This window comes from Gouania willdenowi, chromosome 3 (assembly GCF_900634775.1).
Source record: "Gouania willdenowi chromosome 3, fGouWil2.1, whole genome shotgun sequence".
Classification (NCBI taxonomy): Eukaryota; Metazoa; Chordata; class Actinopteri; order Blenniiformes; family Gobiesocidae; genus Gouania; species Gouania willdenowi.
In genome coordinates, this window is record NC_041046.1 from 13570471 (window position 1) to 13585466 (window position 14996).

Consider the following 14996-nt stretch of genomic DNA (forward strand, 5'->3'; position numbering starts at 1 on the left):
ATCGAGGAAAAATTACCTCCATGTCAAGCCAAGCCTAATTTTCCCACGAGTTAAATAAAGAGCAACATTAAGTATGTGGGCAGAGCCATCATTCTGCAGCAGGCTGGAGTCTGACCACTGAGGGTCCAAGTCTAAACTTAGGTTCATGAGTGCATGGAAAAAAAAAACTGCTCCCTGCAGTGTTATATAACGTAAACACAAATACATACATCATGTTCTGCATGTCTTTTTTTGTGGAGTCTACATTTATTTTAACATGAAGGACAAGATTGGAAATATTACAATATATTGCATTTAGTGTCTATTTCCTCAATAACAACCTTTTCACAACTTTTTGCCTCATTTTGACTTAAAATATAGACCACACACACATACGTATATATATACTGTGTGTGTGTGTGTGTGTGTATATATGTGTCAATTCTTTTTTATTGACTGTGTAAATAGTGATTGGCTGGCTCGGTGGTAGAGTGGGTCGTCTAACAACCGAAGGGTTGGGGGTTCAAATCCTGCTCTATCCAAGACCTTGTCGTTGTGTCCGTGAGCAAGGCACACCCACATTGCCTCGTATGAATGGGTAGAAATTGTGCATAAATGTTGGTGATCAGAGGGGTCATCGGTGCAAAATGGCAGTGACGCTTCTGTCAGACTGCCTCAGGGCAGCTGTGACTACAATGTAGCTTACCACCACCAGTATGATTGAATAATGGTTTCTGTGAAGGGCTTTTAGTCTCTTTACAAAAAGCGCTATATAAATATATATATATATATATATTTATTGCACATCATATATATATATATTTTTTTTTTTTAAGTTTCTTCAGTTTTTAAAATATTCTTCAAGGTAAAACACTAAGAAATACTGTCTGCTTTCCACTAAACCATGATAACTATGTGGAACCCAAAGGGCTGAGAACAATTTCACTTTTAAAAAATTGAAGAGAAAAATGTAAATCTAGTATTTAATTAAAGCTGTTGGGACGCAAACTTTTTTTTTAACAACACAGATAAAATCTGCGACCTCATAAATCACTAATGGAAGGTATTAATTCCAAAAAGGTTGAAATGGATGCTCGCAGGATTAATAATAATAATAATACATCAATTTTATATAGCGTTTTATCATAGACACTCAAATTCGCTTTACAGAATTAAGGTATTATTCTTTCACTCCACACTTAGTGGTGGAAAACTACAATTGTAGCCACAGCTGCCCTGGGTCAGACTGATGGAGGCAAGGCTGCCATGGTGCACCATCAGCCCCTCCGACCACCACCAACACTCACTCACACACTACATTCATACTAGGCAAAGTGGGTGAGGTGCCTTGCCCAAGGACACAATGACAGGTACCACAGAAGTGACTGTCCCCCACTGTAGGACCTGGAATTCTCAGTCCATCTACTAACCAGGCCCAGACCTGTTTAGCTTCTGAGATCTAATGAGATCGACAATGACAGGCTGGTATGGCCACAAATGTTTTTGACTCCAATACATTTGTTGATAAATGCTGAGTTGAAGTTTGAAAAAGTTTCACGCATTGCATTGTGGGATTGGGAGTTCTGTAGAAGAAAGCAAAGATGGCGCTGAAGTGGGAAAAGTTACATGAAGGGTCGTTTTTCTGCAACTTGTATTAAATGCCTCAAGTTATCACGTTAAATTTCTCATACAAGGTGAGACTGTGATGTTTAAAGTTATATTTAAGATATTTAAGAATTGTTTAAACTTAATTCCTTACATCATTTCTTGGGTTGTGCCAGTCAAGGAAGACAGTGCTTCGCTTGATGTCATTTTTTTTCTGGTTACCTACACCTAAGGTAATATTTTTAGTTTGTTAGCATGACTACGTCAAAAGTGCTCAATGGATTTTAACTAAATGTTAACCAAAGATAAACCTTACACCATGGAAGATTCCATGACATTTTGGAGGGAATCGAGCTAAATATACAGATTCTGGATCAATTTAGAACATTTTCAAATCCATATCTCTCATCATAGGTGAAACTTCCAATACTCAAATCTTGGTTTGTAATTGACCAATTTTTTTAAAATTTGACTCAGTTATGTTGGGCTGGTTCCTGATTACGCCACTGAGTCAGATCAGATCCAGATTTATTGAATTAATGGGCGTTTCCATTTGGACTTACTGTATTGTTATTAATGGGGACAGACAATTTTACAAGCCTTTAAAGTGTGAATAACCGCTGCCAATATGTAAAGAGGATATTTGGAGCTCTCTGAGTGTTCTGTTTTTGTCGTGATATGACGTCAGTCCACAAAACATTAAAGGTCCTATATTATGTAAATCAACTTTTTTGAGCTTTGAACCTTGTTACAATGTTAACTCCTTATCAAAAACACCCCCAAAGTATTAATGGGTTTCCTTCCTGTATCTGTGATAAAACCTCATTAATCCTGCTCTCTGAGTTGCTTCTCTGCCCTCTTCTGAGAAACGAGCGGCTCGTAATTCCAGTGACGTCACTAGAATTCTGAACCGTCCCCTCCAGAAAGTGCCTGCTGCTGGTGTCGCCCCTCCACAGTGAAAATACACATCCATTCTCTCTGGTGCTACAAATGTTAGCCATACTCACTTATTTGTCTTTATATTTGAAATACATTTTCTGGAACTGTTTACAAAGTTTGGTGGGCGTGCCTGCTGCCCATGCTGCCGGGGCTCTAGGGCTACGTCATGAAATGGGAGGCACTCACACGAGGAGGGGCGGCGCTCTGAGAAACCGTGCGTCTCAACTCGAAAGAAAATAAGTAATATTTCTTGATAAATTAGTATTTTATTTTGCAAAATGTAAAATATTAGCCATATGTGGCTGTAGGTGATTTTGGAAGGTCTAAATATAGCATGACACAGGACCGTTTAAATTTCAGTCGTATTCGGGTGTGAACAACAACCGCTATGATTTTGGTACAAAGTTCAACCTGTGAAAACACCAGGAATGATAATTTTGCAGTGTTTTCACTTTTTGGGGACATTGGCCTCATTAGTGAATGAGAAAAACTGATAAGAGTTTAAAAATATTAACAGCCTCCAACCCTGGATACAAAGATACTCTCAGAAAAGTTTGGCTTCAGTCATACATCACATTGTGAAAACGTGTTTGGAATTGGAATTTTGTCTTGATTTCCCACAATAACCATCCTTCATTTTTTAATCGAGGTGAGTGTTTTTGTTTAGGATGCAGTATTTCATAAGTAGCTTGTATGAGTGAGCAGTTTTATATGTTATTGATCTCTTTGTGTTGGCCCTGTGTAAGCAAGCCTGTTGAGAATAAAGCTGGAACAGAAGATGAAGGAAGGAGGGCTGATATATTTTGATGCTATGGATGGCTGCAGCATAAAGTCTGATGGACGTTACACTAACATTTCTCCACAGCGCAGCCGACCCCCTGGTGGCTGACAATTGTCTTTAAATTCCACACCTCTCGTTTGTAGATTCGACTTCCTGTTTAGGCTTTTAGATCTGAAGCCTAGCGGAGGTAATGATGACGATCAGGATGGTTTCCTCAGCTCTCAGAGGAGGAATGGAAAACATTAACATCATTTAAAGCTTGTGTGGATCGTACTAATCAAACTGTCTTGTTATGTGTGAATTTGATATATATTTATTTACTAGCTTTTAGAAAACAGGAAAGAGGATTGCAGAGCTTGCAAATAATACATTCAGTGATGAAATGTGTTTAATCAGTTTTATAAACAGGAAACATGAAATAGCATAAAACCTGACCTTGGGACTTTGGTGCAAAAAGGGAAAGTCAATGGAAGTAAAGGAGAATAAATGTGTGATTTAAAGGTGCGGTATGTAGAATCCTCAGAATCGTTTGGTCAAAAATCCATATTCATCTTTCAGCATATTATAATCCAAAGTGTTCTGAGTGGACTGTGAATCTATTCTACATCTCCTGGTCATGTAAATTAGTTTTATAAATCCAGGAGCGTGACGTTGGATGTCAGCCAGTCAGAGATCTTTCTACAAACATGTGTGCTCCATGAGCTGTTTTGGGCGTTACTATTGGCTGCTCGACTGAAGTCTGGCGCACACACATACCATCGAAAGTAAAATTGAAAAGGCTGACTTTTCTACAGATGTCTCATCAAACACAATAGTTACACCGCAAATCAAGTGGAAAAAGGCAAACCAAGGTGGAGAAACAATCTAAAAACACAAACGCAGGGATCCGCGAGTACACAGGGACAGGAGAAGGAGAATAGATTGACTGTTTACTGAGAACACTTTTGATTACAATATGCTCAAAGATTATTATGGATTTTTGACCAAATGATGCCAAAAAAAACTTACGTACTGCGTGTCCGTGTAAAGCAGAAATAAATTTGTGTTATGAGTTTGTCACACCTGAGAAACATGTGTCATTGACCACTGAGTCACATTTGAAAGATGAAAAAAATAGCTAAATATATAAAATCAAGTCTCAAAATCATGGAAAAACAAGCACTTCTCTCTGCTCTGAAACGCTGAGGGCGTGTCAGTTAAAAAATCCTGACTGCACGTCGAGGCAACGCGGAACGTAAGCACTGTGATTGGTTCGCCTTAATCACAGCCCTGGTCACTGTCTTTTCCACTCAACACCGCCATGTTTCAACTTTTTGCAGAACGATATGAGAGAATTGACTTTTGAGTCAAAGAAAGAACCGAGACAAACTAAAAGTGCCAGAGTTTTATTATTTCCTTTCATGGCTGCAGCACACATGAAGCACCGCCAAACGGAGTCAATCACAGATAAAAGGTGTGCGTTTACTCTTTATATCACTACTTTGGAGGAGACATGACATGTTAGCTGACTGGTTGACTGGTTAGCTAGCTGCAAACTGTCGTAAGAAATGCTATCGAGAGCGAGCGGGAAAACCACTGAAGCTAATGCGCTGACTTTATTTATGTGCTTCAGCAGCAGGGTCGGGTTTATGCTAATGATGGCTCCGTTACGTAACACGCCCATTATTTCTGAACCTGACCTATTTAAAGTACTTTGAAGAAAATGGCTGAACTTGCTTTACATGGACTTTAAGGGGTTACTACATGTTTGGAGTCTACCCCTAAGCGCTGGTTTTACAGGAGAGAATCCTGACAGTTGAAAGATTTGTGTCCATTTTTCATTGAGGAAGCTTCAGCCTATCCAGCACACTTATGTTGGGATATTGCACTGCTGCACATGTTGTTAAAATGCTAGGCCACACTTTCTGTTTGGGAAAATGGGAAATGAATTTTTCAACATTTCTTTTTTCCCTTTGACAGAGACTGACGTGTTTCTCTCTGTACACGTGTGCAGTGTTTTGGATCAGATGCAAAGAGTTACTGGAACAAACGGACAGCAGGGAACACCATGTGAACAGTCGTACTGACAGTCAGAAACTCCTGCCATATCATTTTGGAGCAGAATGTTCCCTTTTTGATGATACTGCATAATGACAGAAAACAGGCGTAACATTTGCCAAAAGGGAGTCTTTTTATTTGTGTTTTTTTCTTGCTGGTGGTGTTTGTTTAGTTGGTTTCAACATGTGGTTTGTTACAGGTAAGTAAAGCGGGGTACACTCATAACAATAATTGGGTGGTTTTTGTCCCAATTTTCTCTCATCCTGACCAAAGACAGCAAACGCCAGATTATTTTTGAGGTCACTGTCATCAGAGGTGTGTTAAGAATTAATTTGTCCAAATAATTGACTTTGAGACTGTTTCGGGCCGGAAATCGTGAATTTTTAACTTGTTTATATTCATGAACAAAATTCATCCAGTGGGGAAAGAATATGACTCTATGATTTCTGACAGAAAACAGAATTTAGCCGATGAAGAAGCAAGCTGACTGACAAACATGTAACGCTTCGTTCCAGGCAACTCATCCCTCAGCATTTCCAAGTTTAAAATTCTGATCTCTAAGCCCAACTTGGAGAACTCATACATGGCTGACTGCTATAATATCAGATTGGTGGCGTTCCAAGTCACTTTTTCAAGTAGAGGGTCAGAAAATCCAAAGTTCCAAGTTCCTTGGAATGCAGCAATAGGTCACGTTGTTATATCTCGTTTGGTCACGTGAGATTTATGGCTTGGAGGAAGATCAATGGACAGGGTCGGTATGTGTGTCATGTTCTGTGTTTAGATTACTGGAGCGCACATGCTTTATTAATTCTTTATTTGTGGGGTATGTTCGGATAAAATAAATCTAATCAGGTTCATGAAATCCTTATGTGTGTACTCCACTTAATTGTTTACCAATGTACTGTGTAATTTTTTTGGTATTTGTTTATATTATGTTATTTTCCAGCTGATACAGGCCTATGAAGGATCATTTTTTATCAGTTGGGCCTATTGAGTAGTTTCCCTCCTACCTGCTGTCTCCTCCCAGGTGTGTCCAATCTCCTGATTACTTCACTGAACTATTCAAGGTCTGCTTCCACAAGTTCGTCATTGTCAGGCCTGCCTCAGCTGTACCTATCTACAGTAAATACATTTTTAGCCAGTTTGTTTTTTTCTCTGCAGTTACAATGTTTGTTATACTGTGTTTTTTTTTTTTGGTACTGCTTTGTTTTTCTGTAGTTTTTCATCAGTTACAGTTTGGTGTCCCAGGTACACGGGAGGTGGCCGGTTGAGCTGGTACCACGTGTGATAAGTAGTACTAAAAATTGCTGAGAAATGCCCTCAACTTGAGGTATTTTCATTTAAATTACATTATTATGGCAGATTGAAACATTGATGTAGTATAACAAACTGGCTTCAGACTTGGACCATTTCCATTCCTCTGTATGTGAGACTAGTCCCAAGGGCTGCTGCCACCTTTAGTTTAGACCAGTGGTCCCAAACTTTTCACAGTCCCGTAGCCCTTCAGACATTTAACTTGAAGCCATGTACCCCCTCCTCCTGCACACTTCAAAAAAACATAATAATGTAATGCAGAGTTTTTCAACTTTAGGGTCGTGACCAAATGTGGGGTTGCCTGGAATACAAATTGGGTCCCCTGAAATGTCTAATAATTTAGATTAATAAAACTATTGATTAAAAATGTAATTTTATAATGTTTTATTTATTATTTTTCAGATTATTACACCAACACGCACACACACACACACACACACACAAAACAATCTTAACAACTGTATTCTATACTTTTAATTTCTCAAAAACATCAGGTCCATATGTAGTGCTATAAGTTAGCACATCATAAACATTAAGAACACTTTTATGATCAATACAATTATTGAACACCAAACTTGTTGCTTTTTCTCTCCTCCAGATAATATATAATAAATAAACCAGACCCAGTAGCCCCGCCCACATCCTCCAACCACAGAGAGTGGTCGACTGTCCACTACAAAAATGTATCCACTGACTTTGTTCATCTGTCACTCATGGACTTATTCATTTTGGCTCTGAACCCTGTCATCTTGTTAGAGTTTAGATTCTTGGTCTTGGCTTTTTAAAAAATCTCTATTACATTAATATTATTTTTTAATTAACACAAAAACACTTCTATATTGTTGTGGTATCATTTCCAAAATGATTTCTGATAATAATGGGATGGGTTATTGACGCCATGTTACGTTTTGTTGTTCAGTGTTCACATTCACTGATTATTATTTACTGATTTTGCTCATTCCTCACCTGCTGCTGGAGCACAGGGAACACAATATGATTGTGTGCTTCAGTCAGGTCTGCACTCCATGCACGGGCCGCCCAGTCTGGTCTGCATACTGGAACAGACTGGGTTCTATGTTCTGGTTGAGTTCTACTTGTGTGTATTCAGTGGTTAACTGATGCTGAGATTTCCCATCTGCCAATGTGTGTCTTTGTTTACATGTGTTCTGAGTGTTGATTGGCTGGGAGGCTGGGGAAAGGGTGGGTGTAAGCAGGAAAAAGAGTGAACAATTCTGTTCCCATGGTAGTGTGAGTGTATGACGGTGTAAGACGGTTGTATGTGTGTTTGATTGTTTATTTTTGGAGTGTTACTACGACCTCCATTAAAGCCTGTAAAACTGTGATAACGGCTCGAGTCACGTCATTACAGTACCTTTTGGGCTGCGGTCTTTCCCCCCTCGCTGTGCGAGGCACCGCGCTATTAATCTACCGGCTGCAATACGTTCAATAAAATAATAATTTACGTCGGGTTTGCTTCAGACTCGGGCCTACAATTTAAGTTAATGGGTCGGGCTCGGGTCGGGTCTGGCTTTATGCCCCGCCGGCCCGGGACGGGAAGGGCTGGATTTTTTGTGCCCGATCTAAACTCTACATCTTGTCCAGTGAAGATTGGCTACTCGGTCTAGTCCAGCATTCGTTGTCCATGCTAGCTGCTACAAAGTTTGCATTGAGGTGCTTGCTGCTCCAACGTTAGCATTGAGGTGCTTGCTGCTACATAGTTAGCATTGAGGTGCTTGCTGCTCCAAAGTTAGCATTGAGGTGATTGCTGCTACATAGTTAGCATTGAGGTCGGAGAGTTATGCTGAAAGGGTGGAGGAAGAATAGCTTCACTGATTCACAAACTCTTTTTTGCACAATTTGCACACATCTGGGCTTTAGTTGTCCATCCGGTATGTATTTTTGAACAAAAAATTAACACCCGCAAAGACTTCTCCTCAGGTTCTACCATAGTAGGCGGTGCATCGGTATTATGTGTATACGGGAACGCATGCAATGAAAAGGTTTTGCGCTGTTTGGGGTGCAAAAAAAAAAAGCGGTTAACTTATTTTTTTTGTGCGTTAATTCAATTTTTCCTGTAATTAATCAATCACAATTAACACGTTAAAGTGACAGCCCTAGTGATAAGTGTTGTTGCTTCAAAGAGGGGATAGTGTTAATAATCTACTTTTTTGATTTCTTTTGCCGCCTTCATGATTCCTGATTATTTTTGCATATTTAAAACAATTAAATGTTTTAGATCATCTAACCAATTTTAATATCTGACAAAGATAACCCAATTGATCTAATAATATCAAAATTGGTTTTATGATCCTAAACATTAAGTCGTGATGAATATGCAATAGAATCAGACAACAAGAAGGGGCAATGACTTTACGACACTGTATATAAGACTGAATTAAACAAAGGGGGAGGTTTTCGGAGGCAGGACAGGTGTACTTCTTGGGGTCTTTTGTGTTGCTGTAACAGAGCTTACCTAACAGCACATTCCCCACGGCTACCCTAGCGCTTACACACACTCACACGGCCCCCTGACTTACAGGGTGGAACCCTAACACACATAAAGAGCGCTTTGTGCCCCAACTCACCAAGCTGTCAACCAACACCAGGGACCTTCACACACTGAACTCCACTGTTTGGCTCACTGAATATTTCAGTCAGAGACCAGGCTTGAATTTAACAGTCACCTTTACAAAACAAGGAGAACCCACTTCATAATAGTAGAAGGCGATAGAAGTGGTAGAAAGGAGGAACAATCTGTCTATATTTCCTTCTCTAACCTGAAGAGCAGGTGACTAAAGACATAACAATAGTTTCAGATTTTAAAAAACACATTATTAACTTAAAATGGAAGTTGAGTGAAATAGTATTACTATTTCACTCAACTTTGAAGATCCTAAAAACAAGAGCAAACCTTTGCCAAGCTCCAAATATTCTCTTTGTCAGATTTTGACAGTTATCTGGATCAGTAATCCTGATCATGTACCATGATCATTCATACTTTAAAGGAAAAATTGTGATGAAATGTGTAATCCAGATCTAATCTGGATAAAACTCTGTGGAATAATTGAGGAAGCAACCCAACATAACTGAGTGAAAAAACAGGTATCGCAAAAACCGGAATGGAGGTGGTTTTCACCAAACCTGGTAGAAGTTCATATAGCCTGGAGAAAGAGTTTGTTAGCTTATAAAAAGCTCTTTGCAAAGCTAGAACTTTTTATTACTCAGCTGTAATAGTTGGATAGGTCTCAGTCAGGAAAGGTCTCTGACTGAATAATAGGAAAACAAGAATGATCCCTGGTTTCTATTCATCCAATATCAATATTGGATCAGGACACCCCTAGGTTTTAGTAAACTTTATATGCCTTGCCTTTGATATAATCTGATGTGTGGACCATAGTCTTAAATGGACTATTTCTCTGGTTAGAAGAGGTGAGGATGGCAGCTCCGGTGAGTGTTTATCACAGCAACAGCGGAGTCAGTCAGCTGTTTCAAACACACCCTGAAGCACCGTTTTCCCAACTCACAACCACAATAGCCACTTAAATAGCCATGTGTTTTACTGTAATGTGTAGTTTTTAGGTTGAAAACAATAATTAGAGTGTGTGGATAGCAAAAGATAATGGTCAGTGACGTGCCGTGAGCAGTAGGGCAGGTTAGGCAGGGCGTTCCAAATCAAGACCACCAATGTCAAGACCAATGACAATTTCATATGTTTCTGCTGGCAAATGTTAATTCAATTCAATTCAGTTAAATTCAACTTTATTTGCATAGCGCAATTTACAACAAAGTCATCTCAATGCGCTTATCAAAATATACAATTTATAATAAGAAAGAAAAAACCCAACAAGATCCACATGAACAAGCATTTAGCCATCTAAAAAAAACACCATTAAAGAAACATAAACAATTATTTAATATAGCCTCCATACTCTCCCAACAAGATAAATCTCGCGACACGGCAGCGCATTCGTTGTTTGTGTTGGAAACACAGAAACACAGAGAAAATGACAACAACATCAACAACTCAGAACAGCGAGATCAATGAGGCGCATCCACAAAGCCAATCCTTCCTTTTGTACCATTCACTGTAGAAAATACGAACAATTTTCTGACCTTACCATTGCTGAACGTCTGGTAGCTCAGGTGTTGGTCATCTTTTAAAAGCTGTCGTTTTTCCTCAAAAAAAAGTTTCTTTATCGTCTCTCGCGCTGTCATCCTGCCTGTAGTGTTATCCCGCCCACTCGCTAGAGAACGTAGCAGCAGTGGTCACGTGGTATCAATTCACTAATGCACTGTGAACTTAGTATACTGTAGCATTTAGCATAGCGCGATTTTGTCCAAAGTCGGCGTAGAGAGCTGCCTTTTTACGTAAATGGTTGTCATCTTGGGGAACTGACTGTGCATGCGCAAACACATAAAAACACGCTATGGGAACAGAGGCAGAGCAGCCATGTACTTTTGGGAGGGGGTGTGGCCTCCTCCTGCCTTTCAGCAGTTAGGAAATAGCGATGTTTAGCAATTTGGGCTATGAAAAGCACAAAATGCGGACACTTTCAAACTTATAGGTACTGTAGGCTATTGAAAAATAAATAATTTATAATTATATTATAATTAAAACAAATAATCAAAATATCAATTCACCCTTGGGTAGGCACTGCCTTGCCTAACCTGACGGCACGTCACTATCCAGTTAATCCAGAATGATGCAGCCAGAATACTAACAGGTACAGTTCAAGCAGGGGAAGCATATTTCTCCAGGATTGGCTTCCCTTCATTGGCTTCCTGTAAAATCTGGAATAGAGTTTAAAATCCTCCTGTTAGACTACAAAGCTCTACATGATTCAGCTCCTGTATATCCTAAAAACTTGTTAGTGCCCTATCGTCTGGGCAGAACACTCCGCTCTCAGTTCTTCTGGAAGTTCCTAAAGTCTAGAAGTAGAACAGGAGGCAAAGCTTTCACTAACAGGATCCTCGCCTTTAGAACCAGCTCCCAGTCTTAGTACGGGAGGCTGCTACTCTCTCCACCTAAAGGCTAAACTCAAGACCTACTTACTTGCTAAAGCGTATACTGTATAATAGCGTTAACCAAACCACAAGGAACAAAGCCCTAAACCTAAAAATAGGAACTAAAAACTCAGATTATATAGTAGAACACCAACAATTTTCAAACACAATTCACCATCTACACATAGTTCTCTATGGGTTGCTGTCTAGAAAGACACAGTCATGCTGGGTTGTAGCTAACCCCCCACCTCTGATCCTCGTTGTATACTCACCACACTGCTTACACATTATCTACACCGATGTCCACTCCGTGCTCATTCTCATTCCACTCACATATAGTTTAGCACCAGGTGTTTCCATGCAGGCAGACCCGATAATACTGTATCATGTTTTTTCTGCAGTCTGTGCTTTCTCCTCGCCCTCCTCTCTCTTTTCTTGAATCTGGAGTTGGCAGTTCCTGATCTGTTGTTCACGGCTCAACTAGTCTGGGACACTCTGATGTTGGATTTGTTGGGTTTTTTCTCAAGAATGTTTTTTTTTTTATTATTGATAACGCTTAAAGATGACTATTTGTAAGTTGCTCGATATAAATAAAGTTGAGTTGAATTTAATTGAAATTCACAAAGATCGGTAAATTTTGAAGTTTTGCCATTGATGAGAGATAGAGATTTTTAGATTTTTGAAAATGTTCCAGAATCAGTAGATTGATTTAAATCCCCTCTAAAATTTTATGGAATCTTCCATGGTGAAAATGTGTCCTCCTTGGCAAAGTTAATAGGGTCGAGAATTAATCAATATTTAAAAGTGAAGATCTATATTTTAAAAAAGTATGCCTTTACAATATGAAATATGTCATTTCATTCCTGTAGGATCTCCAAAACGAGGCATTCACTATTGTATGTTGCTTGTTTCTGTGAGTAATCAACATTGTATTATTTTTAATGACAGGACATGTGTTGTTATTGGTGCAGAGCTGCTGAAAAGGAAATAACTCATGTGACCACATAAGTTGAAAATCATTTATCCTACCATAAGCAATCAGCCCAATGAAGGCGCTGTCGTTAGCACTAAGCTCACTTAACTAATCTCTGTTTGTTTACTTTATCCTGAGGTTTTACTTCAAACATTAAGATTTTAATTTCAGAAAATCTGTCTGTTGTGTAACATGACAAACATTCTGTTTCCCTAAAGTATCATCATCATTCCAGTCTGTGTTTATGTTCTGAAGCTGTTTATTTAAGTGGGTGGAAACCAAGGAAACAAGCTCATCAGTAGGTTTAGCTTATCTTTATCATTTCTTGACATCATGTTTACATCTTATGGGTAATTTGTCTCCTTTAATTGTTTTCTGATGAGCGGTTTGTGATAGTCTCTTTGATTAACCTTTGACAGAATATTGGATAGTCTCACACCACCCCAGCATTTAACTTGTCCTGATTTACCACAACCAATGATGGATTAGACCTTGAACTGTGGGTTTATTTTGATTGTAAAGCAGCCTCATCAATAAGCAGATGTATTGATGTACAGTTGTAAAAATAGTCAGACTAGAGACTGTGCGATCATTTTGTAGAAAACATGTTATCAGAAAATAAACTGTGGCTATGAGACACAAAAGGGAGCAGTTGAAGAATATTACCGAGATGGAATTTGATTGCTCAGATGAAGGCTTTTGTTTTTTTCAGGAAGCAAAAACTAGACTTCAACATCTGAGTCTAATCTACATCCACAAAGCGGACATGGCCGTGGGAAAAATCCCATGTGTGTGAACCATGCTTGACTCGTTTCAGCCATAAACATTTATATGATTGTTCTCATGTCTGAGCTCTGCAAGACATGATCATCACTGCTCAGCCTTCACAGCTCTGACTTGGTTGATTGATTCGATTTAAAGCTAATGTGGTAGAAAATAAATGATAATTGTTGTGCCACTTATCAAAATAAATGTTGTTGTGGATACCTGAGATCATCCTGTCCAGATTGCATGTTCTCTTAGGCAAGGCAAAGAAAGGCAAGGCAAATGTATTTATATAGCGCATTTCATACACAAGGCAACTCAATGTGCTTTACATGATCAAAAAGTGCAACAGAAAACATTCAACAGCTTAAAATCAATAAGAACATTAAGATTGGTAGCAAAAAAAAAAATCATTTAAAATAATCAACAAACACATGATATCAACAACAACATGGCCAATAATCTCTCTCTCAATCATATGCCTTTAACTTTGATTAAAAAATGTTCACATTGGATGCTGACTTCAGCTCCGCTGGCAGTTTGTTCCACTTCTTTGCAGCATAACAACTAAAAGCAGCATCACCATGTTTACTGTGAGCTCTGGGCTCCACTATCTGACCTGTGTCCATAGATCTGAGAGACCTGCTGGGTTCATACCAGACTAACATCTCACCGATGTATTCTGGATCAAACCCATTCGCAGATTTATACACCAGCAGCAGAACATTAAAGTCTATTCTGAGGCTGACTGGGAGCCAGTGTAAACATTTTAAAACTGGAGTAATGTGTTCTGACCTCTTTGTTCTGGTTAAGACCCAAGCTGCAGCGTTCTGAACCAGCTGTAGCTGTTTGATGCTCTTTTGGGGGATTCCTGTCAGAAGACCATTACAATAGTCCAGTCTGCTGGAGATAAAAGCATGGACCAGTTTCTCCTGATCTTTCTGAGTCATTAAACCTTTCACTCTGGAGATGTTCTTTAGGTGGTAGAAGCTGTTTTTGTGATAGACTAGATCTGACTGCTGAATGTAAGATCTGAGTCAATCAGAACACCAAGGGTTTTGACTTGGTCTTTAGCTTTTAAAGATCGAGACTCAAGATAATTGCTGACAGCAGTCCTCTTTTCCTTGTTACCAAAGACAATTACCTCCATCTTGTCGTGACTTAGTTGAAGGAAGTTTTCACTCATTCAGCAGTTTACTTTTTCTAAACAGTCACACAACACCTCTAAGGGACCATAGTCATCTGGGTTCAGTGATAGATATAGTTGTGTCATCTGCGTAGCTCTGATAATCAACCTTACAGTTCTGTAAAATTTGTCCTAAAGGAAGCATATAAAGGCTAAACAGAAGGGCTCCAAGAATATAGCCCTGAGAAACCTCACAGGACAAGTGAGCTTTTCAATTACAGAAAGCAATGTGCGAGAGTTGTTGACATTTTTAGCAATAATTTCAGAAAAGTGATTGCTGCCTCGCTTTGAACAAGCCATCATTGAATTTACGCAGACTTACTTTGTACAGTTCTAGATGAATTTGGAGTTTTGTTGATTTCCATTTACGCTCGGCTCTTCCACAATCAGATTTCAAATTCTGCATTATCTCA